Raw genomic sequence first — 16,727 nt, 5'->3', positions numbered from 1 at the left:
ACATAACACACTGTTAGATGCTGCTGATGATAACTCTATGTAGAGGAAGTGCAGGGTAGTCCACTGGTTCTCAATCCCACTTATCCCCGCTGGTTTTCACTCCAGCCAACTAATTAAGAACTGAATTTCACCTGGGAAGGCAGATGAATGCAATTAACTGATAAACCAGCAGTGCTTCTATCCTTGATTGGCCCAAGATGAAGCGCTGTGGTGGTCTATGGCCTACCCCAAATTCCACTGTGTTCCATCTAACCTGAAGGCAGAAGATAATTCCACAAATTAAAAAAGCCAAAAGCTCATCAGCAGCAGAACAGGGGGCACAGGTTTGAGACACAGTGGCAGAAGCTGTGCATCAGGAGCTGTGGTGGGTTTACTGATTTAATCACAGCTTAATATAAATGCTGTTTCACTGAATGCAGATCCTTCAGTCTTGACTCAGTTTACATGGATCACTCATTTATTGCTCACATGGAAGCTTGTGCTTAGCTTCTGCACTGTAATTTAGTCCTTTTATGCATCTTCTTACAATGTTGACTGCTGCTTTATAATTCTCCATGTTTCCAGATGGTCCTGGTAATCCATGCTTTCAGGTTGTGAAATGATTTAACTGTCCACACATCCTGACCTCAACATGGTTGCTCCGCCTGAAGCCAGGTAGCGCTGCTCTGCAGCCACCGCCACAACAACATATAGCAGTGATTCATCGCAGAAATAGGACAGCACCTCACGCAGGTTAGCCTGGACAATAAGTCTACAAAGTTTGGGTCTGCTATCATCTTGATGTTGCTATATGCTATTGCTATATCTAGTATATAATGCTATATTTTTTTATATCTAGAAGGAATAAATATGGAAATAGTGAGTTTTAAGAGCCGTAAAAAAACAAAACAAGGAGCTGAAAGACAACAAAAAGACCACAGCACTGTGGATCTGAAGGGAACTGCAAGTTGGTGGGATCTTTATCAAAATAAAATTTAATGTAGCTCTAAGAGGGAATTCCTCTTCACCAAGCAAACCTCTGGGGCTGAAAAATGTAGTGTAATGAACACAGAAGTGCAAAATTGCAGTTCCTCTAATGGCCACTTGAGGCTGGTTCCAGAAGCCAGTCAATCCTCATAGACCAACATGTAAAAATGCTCAAAGGCGCTGTATGTAAGAATGTGGCCAAAACGGTTACTGCACTCAAATTCAAAATACTGCTGCGAGTCGTGTCCGCCCCCCCTCCCCTACAGATTTGAGGTTGCTGGACAGCTGCAAGCTGGAGACTGATTTGTTTGCCCACGGATGGCTGCCGTGGCAGAGCCGTGTCGCCGCATCCTTGATCTTCGGTTTTCCAGCGGACCATTCGAGCAAGTCTGGCTTCTCTGCTGCTAACGCTGCTGCCAGGATCCGGGACACTGCTAATGCTGCTTGCTGTGCTTTCTTTAACTCAGCCGTAACTGTAACTGATGCTGAGACCCTACTGAATGCGTGACTGGTAGACGGCGGTGGGTGGCGCAACAGGCCAAAACACAAATTCAAAACATAAACATTGCGGACCGTAAAATATTTTTTTAAATGCGAATATTCTGGCCGTACTATTGTTGTTGGTGAGATCAGTATATTATATGAACATTATTCCTTAGTCTCTGTGACATATTAGGAGGATTTTATGACTATTTGCTTTAGATTTCTTACATATAGTTCCTTTAACTTAAAGGGGAACTAATGTTTTTTTCAACCAATCGTCAGCCGGACGAGGAGAGAGAGGGAGCAGCAACAGGCAGAGGAACATGTCCGAATTCAGCTAAAGGTAAACACAGACATTCATTTCTCCTTTCCGTTATGTTGTCAGATAATTATACTAACAATCCGAGCATATCTGTGTGAAAAAAATATACTTTTAGTGGATGTATTTTGACGCTGTTTGACGCTGTCTGAGTGCCCTATTATTTAATATAGCGCTCGCTCACGGGCTGCAGGCAGGTCAGCCGTAGCTTCGTACTGGAAAAATGTCAAATATTGAACATCCTATCACTCATTTAGACAAAAGTCAATCAGAAAATAGGGCCCAGGTTGAAAAAAACATTAGTTCCCCTTTAACAAATGACACAAGGAGCTGAAAGACGCTAAGAGACTTCTGTGGATCTGAAGGGAACTGCATATTGTTAGGATCTTTATCAAAATAGAATTCAATACAGCTTTAGGAGAGAATTCCTCTTCACCAAGCAAACCTCTGGAGCTGAAAAATGAACATGGACGTGCCAAAATTGCAGTTCCTCTAAAGGCCACTTGAGGCTGGCTCCAGAAGCCAGTCAACCCCCATAGACCAACATGTGAAAATGCTTGACTTAACACCAAAAATAAATATGTTTACAGCCTGGTATGGGTCTGTATGGCTGATTTTAACATCCATGACAATCACACAGAGCTGAATTTTTATATAATTCCCCCATTTATATTTCATTAGGTCTTAAGTAAAGCTTATTTAAGGGTGCAGTTGCTTTGAGCGACAGGTTGTCTGTGAGGCGTCACCACAGTCAGTGAGTCAGATCCATCCCTCGCTTCTCCACAGCTCCACCCTCTCAGCCAAATATGGTTACTTCTGGCTCAAAAAAATCAAGATGGCGAGAATGCTGGATTTCAAGGCTTTAAATGGCAGTCCATTGTACAATATAGTTATATAGTTTATGGTTTACATTCAGTTTACATGGGTTAACCTGGAAAGCAATTTGTGTGTGCTATCATCTTGATGTCCATGTAACAATTTTACATCTAGGAATACATGAGGAACCAAAAGAGTAAAGTTGGAAGCCATAAAAAACAAAACAATGAGCTGAAAGATGCTGAAAAAAAAAAACCCTTTGCATAGACTGCTGGGATCATCTTCAAAAATTAATTTAGCTTTAAGAGGAAACTTCTCCAGTTGCAAGGTGTTGAGGAACACCAGTGCATAGGTCAACACAGTTGTGTAAAGCCTTTTGTGTCTCCAGAGGGAGCTGCATGATGTCTGATGGTAAATGGACTGCACTTGTATAGTGCCTTTGGACCACTCAATATACTACATGTCACATTCACACACTGATGGCCGAGGTTACCACACAAGGTGCCACCTGCTTTTCAGTGACCATCTCACACACTGATGGAACAGCCATCAGGAGCAATTTGGGGTTCACATTCACATTTTTCTGCCCAAGGATGCTTCAACATGTGTACTGGAGGAGCCGGGGATCAAATCACCAATCTTCCAATTAGTGGACGTCCCACTCTACCTCCTGTGAAGTGATGTCATGTGAGTCAGTGTCAGAGGGGGCTGAGGACTACAAGTTTGAAAATGTGAAAATCTGGAGGTGTGGATTTAGAAAGACATGACTTTACCATGGGTGTTTTTTAAATACACTTACAGGAATGATTTGCTGTTTATGTTCTCCTGGTGCAGGAGATGTGTCAGGTTGCTGCATTTCTATAAAAAAATTCATTGAACTTTAACTTTTTAAATTCATTTTTAAGATTGCCCCAATTTTTTGAAAAATTTCCCCACTAAAATAACAGAGGGGAAACCAGACCCATAGTGTCAGACTACCAGCATACCAGAAAAGTATTTACATTAACACATTAATGTAAGTAATTACCAATAAGATTTCAGTAATAATGTTACAGTTACTTTTGTTATCACGTCACTACTCACATAAAATACAACATCACATCAGCAGACTCATTTTCAAAATCACCGCACTGCGCAGGCACGCCATAAAGATACAGGCTAATTAGGAAGATGGACACACTTACTTTAGCGGTTGAAGATATTCCCGCTACTTTGATTTTGTCAGGTGGAAAGATCACAATAACACTGTTTGTGCAGGTAATCGTACTAACAAAAAATTTCCACTGCTAAAAACATGTCCTCAAACCTCTGGTCTGCAACAGCTACTATGACCAACAGCACGACAACGTGAAGCTCCAGGAAATACACCCCACCAAAGTGAGCCCTCCTTGGCTGCAGACGTCGCCTGTAGTGCTACACTGGCTAAATAACTCAAACTGGATTTTACTTGTGGACAGCTGCAGCTACAGAGAAGTGATGAAGCTTGTGGCTGGATGACATGTTGCTCCACAAGTGACTCTCCGTCTTTCAGGCAGAGCCTTCGGAAAATACCGGTCACTGACAACTGAAAACCCTGTATGTAAAAATAAATAAATAAATAAAAAATCATTTGCTAATCATTGCGATTACCCACACAGTCATACAGAGGCATTTTTTTGGAAATAGGTAATTACCAGTCTTATGAGATGTAACAGAAAAGCAATATAACGAGTAATGTAACGAATTACTGTTGGCAGGGAGCAATAAGCAACGTGATATTATTACTTTTGCAAAGTGTAACAAGTAATGAGTAATACATTTCACTTTTATAGTAACGAGCCCAACACTGGAGACGACCAACCCCACCATGGCGATGGCTGTCACAAGTGCACAAGACTTATTTGACAGTCCCTATCTTCTGAACAGAATATGCTTAAGGAGAGTAAGGTCACTCTACTCCTACCTGCCACTTAAAGCTCCCATTATGCATTAAAAGGGAATCTATTAGGATAGCCTACTGAAACCTGCTGGTGCTAACTGTTACCAAGGCAACAACTGATAACTCAATTTCATCGAAGTTAATCTTTTCACTCTAACAAGTTTGACAAAGTCAGTGTCCTTCGACCACTGGTGTGAGCTGCCAGTGTGGTTGTGTCATATCACTGCACATATGCCAACAATCACCTCCACCAGGAGGGTCCAGGCAGACAGAGGAGAAATGTCCACCAGATCTCACAGCCTACAGCGCCACATTGACACACCAAGACTCGGCACAATGCATACACACCACGTTTTAAGAATACACATCCTTTTCTTTGCTACAGACTCCCACCTAAGTCTTCCTCCCAGCTCAGCCAGCTTCTCGTGGTGGAACACTGCTGGATTTCCCCAACTCCGCTGCTCTCAACGATTTCACGCTCAGAGTAAAACTGTCATTGAAAGCTTGAACTTTTAAAACAGCTAAGTGACAGCTGTGACATACTGCTGCCATGAGCATTCACATTTACATAGAAAAGAGCTCCCCCATCATTTTGCATTACCTGTCTTTGGAGTCTTCATGTCTCAGCCAATTAAGTCCACAGCAAGAATTCTTCCACCTGCCACTCTCCGTTCCAGCGTTCAGTTCACGTGCTAACAGATGGCACACTGGAGAACATTTCTGGAGAGTCCCTGCTGAGGCAGCTTTTCAAAAGCACTATATTCATAATCACACAACACCTGGTGAGCACACTGTTTGGAGCCACTGTATACACCTCTAAAAATAAAATAAGAAAAATAGCTCTGAAGAAGTGAATGTAATATTTGACAAAATCATTCCAAAACCTTTTATGATTTGTTCTCAATTGTGTGTTTTGGTAAATCACGGCATAATCAGCACCCGTTTCATGCCTGATAACCACCGAATGGGACAGGGCTGCAAACACTTCCAACAAACACACAATGAGCTGAGTTAACTGCTCACTGTGTGCTGTCAGGTTATAATGTTCTGCTACTGAATGCACCTGAGGAGAGGCCACCAAGACAAGAAATGAAACAGAGTCAATCAACCCTGCCGCTCGGCCCTGAACACACCTCTCCTCTCCAGTGTCAGAGAGAGACCTGAAAGCACATTATCATCCGGCTATAGGCGAAAAAATGCATGTTTGTATTTTTAACTGCCGTTATTACTTCTGTCATTATTGATGAAGACTGATTTCTAACAAATGCAGGAATCATGTTTACATTCTATGTTGCGAGGACACATTTATTGGTGACAATTTTTGCTCCAAGACAACATGTGAAGCAGCAGAAGTTTTTCATTTCCCCTGAAGGTTTAATATTGTGTTCACACCGGGTGCAAATAAAACAATATGTGCCAGTGAATTACATGTAAGGTCAATGTAAAAATGAGACTAGACACATATTCCCACTGGGAGGCTCGATGGCTGCGATGCAAATGATGCAAATGATGCGAATGATGCGAATGATTTGAATTAAGTGGCATGTACCACGAGAGTAACGCAATTTCATGTCATAAGCTGATCAGCCAAAACATTCAAACCACTGACAGGTGAAGTGACTAACTCTGATTATTTTGTTCCAATGCATTGTTCTGCTGGGAAACCTTCGGTTCTGGCATTCATGTGGATACCACCTGACATGTTCCACCCACTCAAACACCGTTGCAGACCAAGTACCCCCCCTCATGGCAACAGTACTCCCCAATGGCAGTGGCCTGTTTCCTGACCATAGACCCTGCCCACTCAACTGAGTAGGCTTGCATCTCTGGTCTGGCATACTGCAATGAATTTGAGATTTATCTCGTCCAAACGATGGACGGACCAATGAACGCCGGGGGTGGGGGCGGGTCTAGCGATTAGCCAATCAGCGCCACGCTGGTGTCAAGCTGTACGCCGGTGGCTAACTGGTGAGGATAGCAACAGTGGTGACCGCTACAGATCTTACAGACCACATTAACGATGCTATCGAAGTATTTCGCCACTACTCGCATTAATGGAGGACCAAATTAAGGAAGCTGCTAAACTGGATTTAATGGCGATGCAGCTGGGCGTGCACGACGACGGAGATATTTTAAACGGGCAATGCTCACTTGTTTTCGGCACCCCCGAGACATGGATACTAATGACGTCAGATTCTGGGTGAGTCGTTGATCTCTACTAATTGGTTAGGGAAAAATCAAATTCCCTCCCCCTTGTAAATCGCCTTCAGTGGAGGCGATGTCAGACTGAAGGTTCTGGGAGCTTCAGTCTGACACTCAGGCTACAATGGCAGTGACCCCCCAGCAGGATAATGCACCATGCCACACTGCAAACATGGCTCAGGAATGGCCCAAGGAATGTGACAAAGACCTCAAAGTGTCAACCTGGCCTCCAAATTCCCCAGATCCCAATCTGAATGAGCATCTGTGGCACGTGCCATTAACCCACCTCACAACCCACTGGACTAAATAGATCTGCCGCCAACGCACTGGTGCCAGACACTGCAGGACACTCCCAGAGATCCTGTGTCCATGCCTCCACAGGTCAGAGCCAAGTCCCATCCAAGGAGGCCCCACCTTGGATTAGGGTACATCTGGGGTACCGGCACATCACAAGAATCCTTGAACAGATTGGGACCTGGGAAATTTAGAAGCCAGGTCGACACCTTGAGCTTTATGTCACGCTTTACATGCCATTTCTAAACAGTTTTTGCAGTGTGGCATGGTGCATTATCCTGCTGGGGGGCCACTGCCATTGGGGAGTACTGTTGCCATGAGGGGGGTTACTTGGTCTGTATGACCCCAATGAGGTCCCGTCGGAAGTTCAGTAATCGGAAAAATGCAGGAGGAGCTGATTGTGTCGGTCTGTGGCTACCCCAAGCTGCACGACAGCACATCCTCCTTTTATAGAAACAGGAATAAAGGGGAGTTTGCTTGGAGGAAAGTGAGTGAGGAGGTCGGACTACCTAATAATCCGTTCCTCTTACCCTCCTATAAGCTTGTATGTAAACGCTTGGAGCGCACTGTGAAGACAGTCAAGTGCTGGACAGAGGAGAGCATCAGCAAACTACAAGCTTGCCTTGAGTGCACAGACTGGTCCGTTTTTTATGATGCCTGTGATGACTGTAATGATCTGACTCAGGTGGTGTCTTCCTATATATCCTTCTGTGTAAATACTAATATCCCCTGTAAAGAGATTGCTATTTTCCCAAACAACAAACCGTGAGTTACTAAAGAATTAAAAAAGGTTCTTAATAAGAAGAAACACATTTTCTTTACAGGTAACAGTCAGGACAAGAAAGAAGTATCCAGGGAAGTGAGGACTGAGATAAGGAAAGCAAAGAAAATGTATCGAGATAAAACAGAATTACAGTATAGCAGTGGTAATCTGCGAGATGCTTGGAAGGGCATTAAATCATGACATTTTCAGCATGTAGGTTGTTTGCCCTGCAACACGCAGATAGCGAAAGGATTGGAGAATAGTGGCCTAAATAGCTGGCCAAAGGCAGGTTTTTAGCCACAGTCTACATCCTGTGAGTCAGACTACTCTTCTCCTGACCTGACCTTTTTCCCCAAACAGATTTGTATGCAGACATTTAATCTAATCAATAGAGATCAATAATGACAACAGGAATCTCTTAAGGTTTCGTCAGCTCACTCCTGAGAAGTAGACACATACTTTCTCTGCTAATAACATGAGCATGATCAGATGTAACAAAAACAGATAAAGAGAAGAACAAAACTCATTTTTTCCCCCTTTAATAAACTGGTTTATTTCAGTGATATCAAAACAGAATATCACAAGGTTGGATCTAATTTAGATTACAAATGTGACAGTCCAGTCCATGACAGTGGACTCATGTGCACTTAATTTGCATTAGTTCAGCAGGAAGTAGTGTGACGTTTGTATGATAAAAAGTAAGACCTCGGTGGATGCACATGGATGTTAGTGAAATACACAGAGAGCACTTTCCATCTTCATGCAGATTACATTTGAATTGATTCTCTTCTTATGGTCTTCACCTTGTGTCTTTTTTTAGATGAGTGCCCACTTTCAAATCATAAATGGCTCAAATGTCTGTGTGACATCATGTCCGCCTGTACAGTTATAAAAATGATGACTGGCAGGAACCACTAATCGTCTCCTTTAAACCTACAGAGCAAAGATGAGCAGGATGTCCACATTTCACTAAACTCAAGTGTAATCACATAATAATTCTGGACCTGGTGTCAATAATTATTAACTGAGTAACACTGTGCTGAAAAGAGACTTGACCCTTCCCCAAAACTGTCCCCCCAGCAGCAAATGTCCAATCATAGTTTAGCAGCTGTAACTATGGCAAGTCTGTCAAGCTTTTGATTGCTCCACATGTTGAAGCGGTGTGAATACAGCTGTGTAGTAAAGTAAGAATGCAAATAGGGTTATATTAGAACAAAACATCAATTTCCATCTCCCTAAAAAGACCGCCTTAAAAAAACTGTAATTTCCTTTACATTTCCCTGATAATACTGTGCTGTGAGTGGCTGCCCTGTAAGACAAGAACTTTGCTGGCCCTATTTTCCATCTCATCTCAATGATCACTGGTGAGGACAGTTACTTTTTTTTTAACCTGCTCCACTGAAAAATCAACCAGCACTGGACACGCTGAGCTTGACAAAACTACTGTCCAACTCTTGAGAGAGCTGTGAAAATAACACAGTCCATCACGTGCAAAGATCTGCATCCATACTGCCATGTTGAAAACGAAGTGCCAAAAACACATGAACCCAGGTACGTGGCTCAGTCCCAACACAGCCGTACCCAAGCTCTACAGAGAAGTGAAGCATAAAGTTGAAGAATCTAAGAACAGCAGGAAAGGTGGCATTAACTTGTGACACCTTGACTTCAAGGTCAGTGGATTCATATGTGACTATAACAGCACATTATCTCGCAGAAGACTGGTGTCTGCTGTCTCATGTTCTCCAAACTAGAGCAGTACACGAAACAGCAGTTCAGTTTGTCAGGTGTATGAAGCATTTCTGACAGGTTTTATGACGGTGTTGTTCAGTCTGTGTGCTTTGTGTCACATATTGCTGCAATAAAAATGATCAAAGTAAGATGAACAGACTAAAATCTTTATTTTACGTACATAATCTTCAACTAATCGATTAGTCAAAAAATCTGCAAGTCGGTGGTGGAGGACTGTGTTAAGTGCTGTAAAGTTTAGTTGATTCAAAACACACATTAAACACACATTAAACACTGCTTAATAGAGACAATTTCAAACGTAAAGGTACAAAGGTACACAAACTGGCTTCACTATAACTCACAGCATTCACAGACAAACATTTGTGTTAATCCGGACACATTTTCTCCACAAATTCAACAAGCTAATGTTATTAGCACAAGCCTATGGCATTTTACATTGTATAAATTAGCCTAGCAACTAGCGATCTTTTCCTCTCCTCATATAAAACCAGGGACAACAGCAACATTTAACAAAGGTAACGGCACACAATTTGGCTCCATTACAACTCACAACATTCACCGACAAAACAACCGTCTCACATTAAACACGTTTTCCAAGCAAATACAACATGCTAACATTATTAGCTCCAGCCTATGGCATTTTACATTGTATAAACTAGCCTAGCGACGAGCAGAGATTTCCTCTGTTCATATGAAGCCAGGATAAATCACACACAAGACTTAAAATGCTATTTTAGTGGAGGCTTTACTGTCTTCACAATTTATTGTTTCTTATCTGTGAAATTAAAGTAAATACAAGCTTCGTTTCCACTGAGGGAAATGGTTTCAGCTTACAGAAACAGACAGGAGGTCTGCGTCACTGCAGCGCTGAGCGTGAGGGTGGGCGAGTTCAACGTTGTGTACACAATGGGGGTGTTTTGAAAACACCCCCATTTTCACAGGTAACTTAGCCTGTCCCCCCGCCACAGGAAATAATGGATTAATCCTGGAAAGCTGTTGATGTAGCACTTTTTTCTTCTTATGAAAGTAACACTGTGATTATGTGACCAATGAGAATTTGGTCGGACGAGAGCATATTGACCAAATAATCGACTAGTCGACCAGGAGAGCCCTAAAATATATTTTATCGCATTATTCAGCATATTGCAATATCTCAATAATATAGTATTGTGACGTGAGTATCTGATAATATCGTATCATGAGTTGATTCTCACCCCTACTATTTACTGACATGTTTTATGTCATAGAACAAAACGTGAATGTCTCTCAAGGTAGTGTTAACAACAGACTTTAGTTCAGGGATCTAACCAAAAACCCATTCAAAAAACCATTGACTTTGAGAGAAGGGAACCAGGATTGCTAAACTGTTAACTCATTTCGGGGTTTTGGGGCTCATTCCTGGAGCACTTTATCACAGGCGCACCTGGTCACCACCTTTTTAAAAATTCCCAACATCACCTGTGCCCAGACACTTCCAAGCACCACAAAAAGAAGAAAGTAAGAAAATATCTACAAAGTTTCTTTTTAGGAAAATCCTGCCTTCAATCCGTCCGATGTTTGTTGAGATATTTCATTCAGGACTAAAGTGACAGAATGACATTAGCCACACAGCTAACGTGACTAAAGACACACTAAAAAGTCAGCCAGAGACAGTGTTATCACCAAACTCATGGATTAATGTAAATTAGGTCGCTAGCTGGAGCCGAAACAATCGGCTTGTGACAGTTGTTGTTTCAGCCAACAAAACAAACTGTCAGACACTTAGATGAGAAGCTGCCTTTGTCTCCCTCTGTGTGACATCAAGGACCCGTTGCCTAAAGAAAGTACTCAAGCGGTAAACGTGCCAATTATTATTGTAAACTGCATGTGTGGCATGTTACAATGGAAAGCCTGAATGAAGGCGTTTAGCAAAGGGTCAGTGCTGTGTCAAATAGCATGTTGTTGCTCCTCTCTATTAGATACCAAAGGGATGGACAAAGCACATCTTATTGTCAGGAGCATCTTTGCGCTGCAGCTAAAATAGACCCTGAGGTGTGGGCGGTGAACGGCTAAAAACAAAAGGTAGATCACATGTTAATTATGTCCCTTTGAAAATTTGCACCTTTTGCAATGAAGCTGCATCACATTACTTTCTTCATTATACAGTGCTAATTGTGTTGCAGGCTGTAATTCTGAGCCTGCCTACAGTGCCACTTAGCAGCAGTTGGGCTGTGACTAGTCATTCAGTAAATGGGGACAGCTCATTAACTTCAGGGGAATAGGTAACATGAACTAGAAATTAATTAGCAGTTGTGTGTGGGTTATTTATCGGTGCAGCCATCAGTGAAACATTCGGGATGGTCACCTGATAAATATACTGTGCTGTTCAGGTTGTTGTCTCCTCAGATACTAATACAGTGGGAGTATATTGTGTGGAGATGGGCAGTTTTAAGTACAACAGAAAGACAAGAGAATAACAGAGAATGAAGTCTCTCTGGGGACGGTATAATCTGCTCTGTTATGCCGAATGAGTGCTTGGGAGACATTTATAAAATCATCCAGTGAAAAGGAGAGGTAAGCCATAACCTCTTGTGAGATTTATTTGTCATTAGGGTGGGCAGAGGATGATGAACAGGTCCACAGAGACATTAGCTAATCTCTCTCCTGGTTTGCACTGGAGCCCAGCTGATGAATGGATGTATATTAGCTGCTGGTGAAGAGCGGGGGCAAACTGCAGCCCCGTCTCTCTGTTTGACACACTGACAGTGATATTTACGGCAAACATGAACATGTGACCATGGCTGGATATTTGCCTTTTTATGTTCATGTAAAATTGGAAATGTCCTTGTCAGGCCACGTGAGCATGTCATCCCTGTTCAAAGAAACTTAGTCTCTATATACAGACTCTACATTCAGTGAATGTACAGTCTGTAGACAAACCCCGGAGATCTTGCCTCCGGAAGAAGAGCGGAAGAGCCCTGGTTTCCGGTTGTAGGCTGTTTGTAGTCCATGTGATATTGACCAATCACGTTTGAGCCGGCTGCAGTTGTTGCCAGGTTAAACGGTCCGTGCGGTGAACTAACGAGGTGGAACATAATTGGCGTCACTGCAAACTCTGAATCCATCACAATGGTTCAGCATATTTACTTAGATATAAACGGAAGTCGGAAACGGAAGTTCACCTCCTCCGCCCGAATCAAACCGGAATGCCAAAAAATCGGGGGTCTGCCCCCAGAGGCTGTATCGCCGTCTGCTGGAAGTCAGACGAAAAAATACAGCCAATGGGTTCCGAGAATAAAAGAAACTGAACCAAAAAATAAAAAGATAGAAACACAGATCAGAGCTAGGGCTGCAACTAACGATTATTTTCATTGTCGTCAAATTTCGGTCTGTCTCTCCCAACCCCCAAAATTATGTCATCTAATGTTTTATTTCGTACTTATGCCAAAGGGTTTTCATTCACCGTCGTGGGAAAGTGTGTAAAGCTACTAATATTTGAAAGTAAGAAGCTGCAGGAAGGGTATGTTGGGGTACTTTTATAGTACTATTCTATGAACAATGACTCAAACCAATTAGTCGACTACTAAAATAGTCACCAATTATTTTAATTGTTGATTAGTCATCGATTAGTCGACTAATTGTTGCAGTCCTAACCACAGCAGACATAGAAAGAAACCAGAAAGTTTTCAATATCTATAGCTGATGCGTCAAAAAGTTTGAATTCTGTAAGACCTTTGTCAACTTTTCAAAGCGCTGTCTACAGTTTCAAAAGTGGTTCAAATTTTAAACACATTTTCAGACTAGAATTACCGCCTCTATGATATACCGCCACTCATGTCACAGTTACAGTTTACATCCATGTCTGTGAAAACGAAGATGCTTCACACATATCCTAAACCCAACAGCACAGACGGTCTATACCAGTGGTTTTCACATTTGCCATGTTGGCAAGCCAAAATCTCAAGGCATGCCTCTATTTATATCTATGCACAACAGCTTCTAAAACGTGTGTTATCACTTTTCTCATGACATAAATGTTTGTTTTTAATTACTAATATCAAACAAAATTGACAACCAACCATTACCCATGAAATATTTATTAACAAAATGATTATTACATCAAAGCACCAGTAACACATCCATTTAAATGGAAAAATTAATGTAAGATAATGTGATGTGTCACACATTTATAATTTCCTCACGCAAATGGTGACACAGTTTTTTTTAAAATCAAATTAAATCAAATGTCTTAAGGGCAGAGTTTGCCTCTTTATTAGCAAATGGGTGCTTAAAAAATATACTGATACAGTCAATTAAAATTCATTCATAACTTTTTGTATAGGCCTGGTAGAATATTGCAATAATAATGTGTGGTTATCACCAAATCCCACAGCACACCTGGATTTGCATCACAGCACACCAGTGTGTTGCAGCACACCATTTGAAAACCACTGGTCTGTACAATCAGCACAGTTTCAAGAATAGTGTCTCTAATTTAGTATTTGACCAAATTTCTCTGACATTCCTGAGTTGATAAATGGCCCAAAAAATGTTTTAACGTTATGATGTCACAGTGAAGTTGACCTTTGACCTTTTGGATATAAAATGTCATCATTTTTTGGCATTTGTCACAATTATTGTGTGAATTCTTGAATTATGGCCAAAAACATTTTTTGTGAGTTCACAGTGACCTTGATGTTTGATCGCCAAATTCTGGCGAGTTCATTCTTGAGAAGTGGACGTTTGTACCAAATGAGAGAAAACTCCCTCAAGCCTTCCTGAGATATCGTGGTCATGAGAATGAGACAGGTGCAAGGTCACAGTGACCTTGATCTTTGACCAGCAAAATCTAATCAGTTCATTGTTGAGTCCAAGTAGATGTTTGTGCCAAATTGAATAAAAAATACTATCAAGTTGTTTTTGACATATCACGTTCATGAGAATGAGACCAACGAGGTCACAGTGACCTTGACCTATAACCTCTGAACACCAAAACTGAATCAGTTCAATGCTGAGTCCAAGTTGACATTTGTGACAAATTTGATAAAAGAAAATACCCTCAAGGGGGCGGCACGGTGGTGTGGTGGTTAGCACTCTCGCCTCACAGCAAGAGGGTTGCCGGTTCGATCCCGGGCGTGGGAGCCCTTCTGTGCGGAGTTTGCATGTTCTCCCCGTGTCAGCGTGGGTTCTCTCCGGGCACTCCGGCTTCCTCCCACAGTCCAAAGACATGCAGATTGGGGACTAGGTTAATTGGTGACTCTAAATTGTCCGTAGGTGTGAATGTGAGCGTGAATGGTTGTTTGTCTCTGTGTGTCAGCCCTGCGATAGTCTGGCGACCTGTCCAGGGTGTACCCTGCCTCTCGCCCGATGTAGCTGGGATAGGCTCCAGCCCCCCCGCGACCCTCAAGAGGATGAAGCGGTTAGAAGATGAATGAATGAATGAAAATACCCTCAAGGTCTTCTTGACATATCACGTTCATAAGAATGAGACCGACGAGGTCACAGCGACCTTGACCCTTATCCTCTGAACACCAAAATTTAATCAGTTCAATGCCGAGTCCAAGTTGACAATTGTGCCAAATTTGATAAAAGAAAATACCCTCAAGGTATTCTTGAGATATCACGTTCATAAGAATGAGACTGACGAGGTCACAGTGACCTTGACCTATAACCTCTGAACACCAAAATTTAATCAGCAGAAGAAGAGGGTGTAACAAGAAGACATAATCAAAAGAGCGCCAGTCAAACCATGAATGAAGGAAAACAGTGATATATATCGGAGAGCAACACTGGGCAATGGAAACTGAAAGTTTTGAACTAATATTACAGCTCTGTGCTCTAAAGAGAGTTCTGATAACAGCCCTGTGTGCTTTTATTGAAATTCTAACTTTTACGCTTTCCCCAGAGGTGCATTTGTTTGTAATATTTTGAGATTTTTTTTAAAAAAAATTTTTTTGGTGTTTGTACTCAGGTTTATATGTGGAAATTGAAAATGCCCATAAAAGAGTTGGATGGAAACACACTTCATGTGAACTGTTTGAAAAAAGAAAAAGATGTATCATGTCTGTCTTTGCCAAGGGTAACTCTCTGTGTTTACAAAGGACTGAAATATTTAATGACTTGATTAGACTTCCACTTATGTGAGTCATCAAACTGATCAATTCTTTTGGCCTGCGTATTATCCTGAGTGGGTTTGGATCTTCCCACCACATCCTCTCCTAAATGGTTCCTCAGGCAGGAAGATAATCCATCTTTGATTTTCAATAATTCCTCATCACCAATCACAAAAAACAGGTACAGAGAGTAGGTGTTTCCGGCACTGCATATTAGTGATGGCTGGTCAGTGCCGGGATAAAGAAGATTAACTTTCCTCTTTGAATGCTTAATACTGCTAAACAACTATTCATATGGTGTATAAATAAAACCACACATAAAATAACCAAATTGAGTTTAAATGCAGTAAACTGTGAAAATACAGTTTGTTCTGATTCATTAATTTGGACGACTAAAACAAGATCAAGTTGAAACCGAGTATGTGGCTGAACTGTGAATGATCAGTGTGCTAAAGTGTGTGATTAGATAGGGAGAGTCAGTTGTGTCTATAATGTGAATTTCTAAATAATAAATATTCATTCACATTTTTTTTGTGTAATATTCGTACTTTAAGTGTACTAAAGTCACATGTCATATGCAGGGGTGTTGCACCAACTGCACCAGCCACCCCATCCCCTTGATCCATGTCTCTCTCACGCACCTTGTTGAATTTTTCCTCTTTTTTTTTAAATGGGGTTTTGCCAATAGACCAACATACAATTAAACAACTGTTGTAGAGCTTAGTACAGGAGTGGACATAACCAACTAAACTATCTGTATCTCTATATGTACTCGGAATAGCCGGAGTTTATGCCAGAAGTGGGTGGAGTTTAAATCAAAACTGGGTTGGGCCTTATCAGAAGTTGTTATTTGAAGCTTGAAATTTATATGGATTAATCAGAAGTTGCGATATTTATTACCTATGAAAAAAGTATTTACAGAACAGCCTCAGAGCTTATTGCAAGAGTAATAGATTAGACACAGCTACCCAAATGAGGATTTTCCTTTATCATGAGTGCAGATAATGACACATTTACTCGTATGATACTAATACTCATAGAAATTATATTATCTGTACTGTATACTTGTTCCATCCGAGTATTCTGCTCAACCCTATCAAACATTTTGCACCTTAAAAGCTTCCA

At 41.5% G+C, this 16,727-nt stretch overlaps 1 protein-coding gene across 2 annotated transcripts in view; it reads right to left on the bottom strand.

Moving 5' to 3' along the window:
- The window catches only part of LOC125895696 (gamma-aminobutyric acid receptor subunit gamma-3), a 111,311-nt gene that overhangs the window by 73,780 nt on the left and 20,804 nt on the right, over positions 1–16,727 (bottom strand). The gene's annotated exons all lie outside the window — the stretch shown is intronic.

The sequence above is a fragment of the Epinephelus fuscoguttatus genome, linkage group LG10, assembly GCF_011397635.1.
Source record: "Epinephelus fuscoguttatus linkage group LG10, E.fuscoguttatus.final_Chr_v1".
Classification (NCBI taxonomy): Eukaryota; Metazoa; Chordata; class Actinopteri; order Perciformes; family Serranidae; genus Epinephelus; species Epinephelus fuscoguttatus.
The sequence above is the reverse complement of the archived record's forward strand: the minus strand, read 5'-3'. Positions and strand labels throughout refer to the sequence as shown.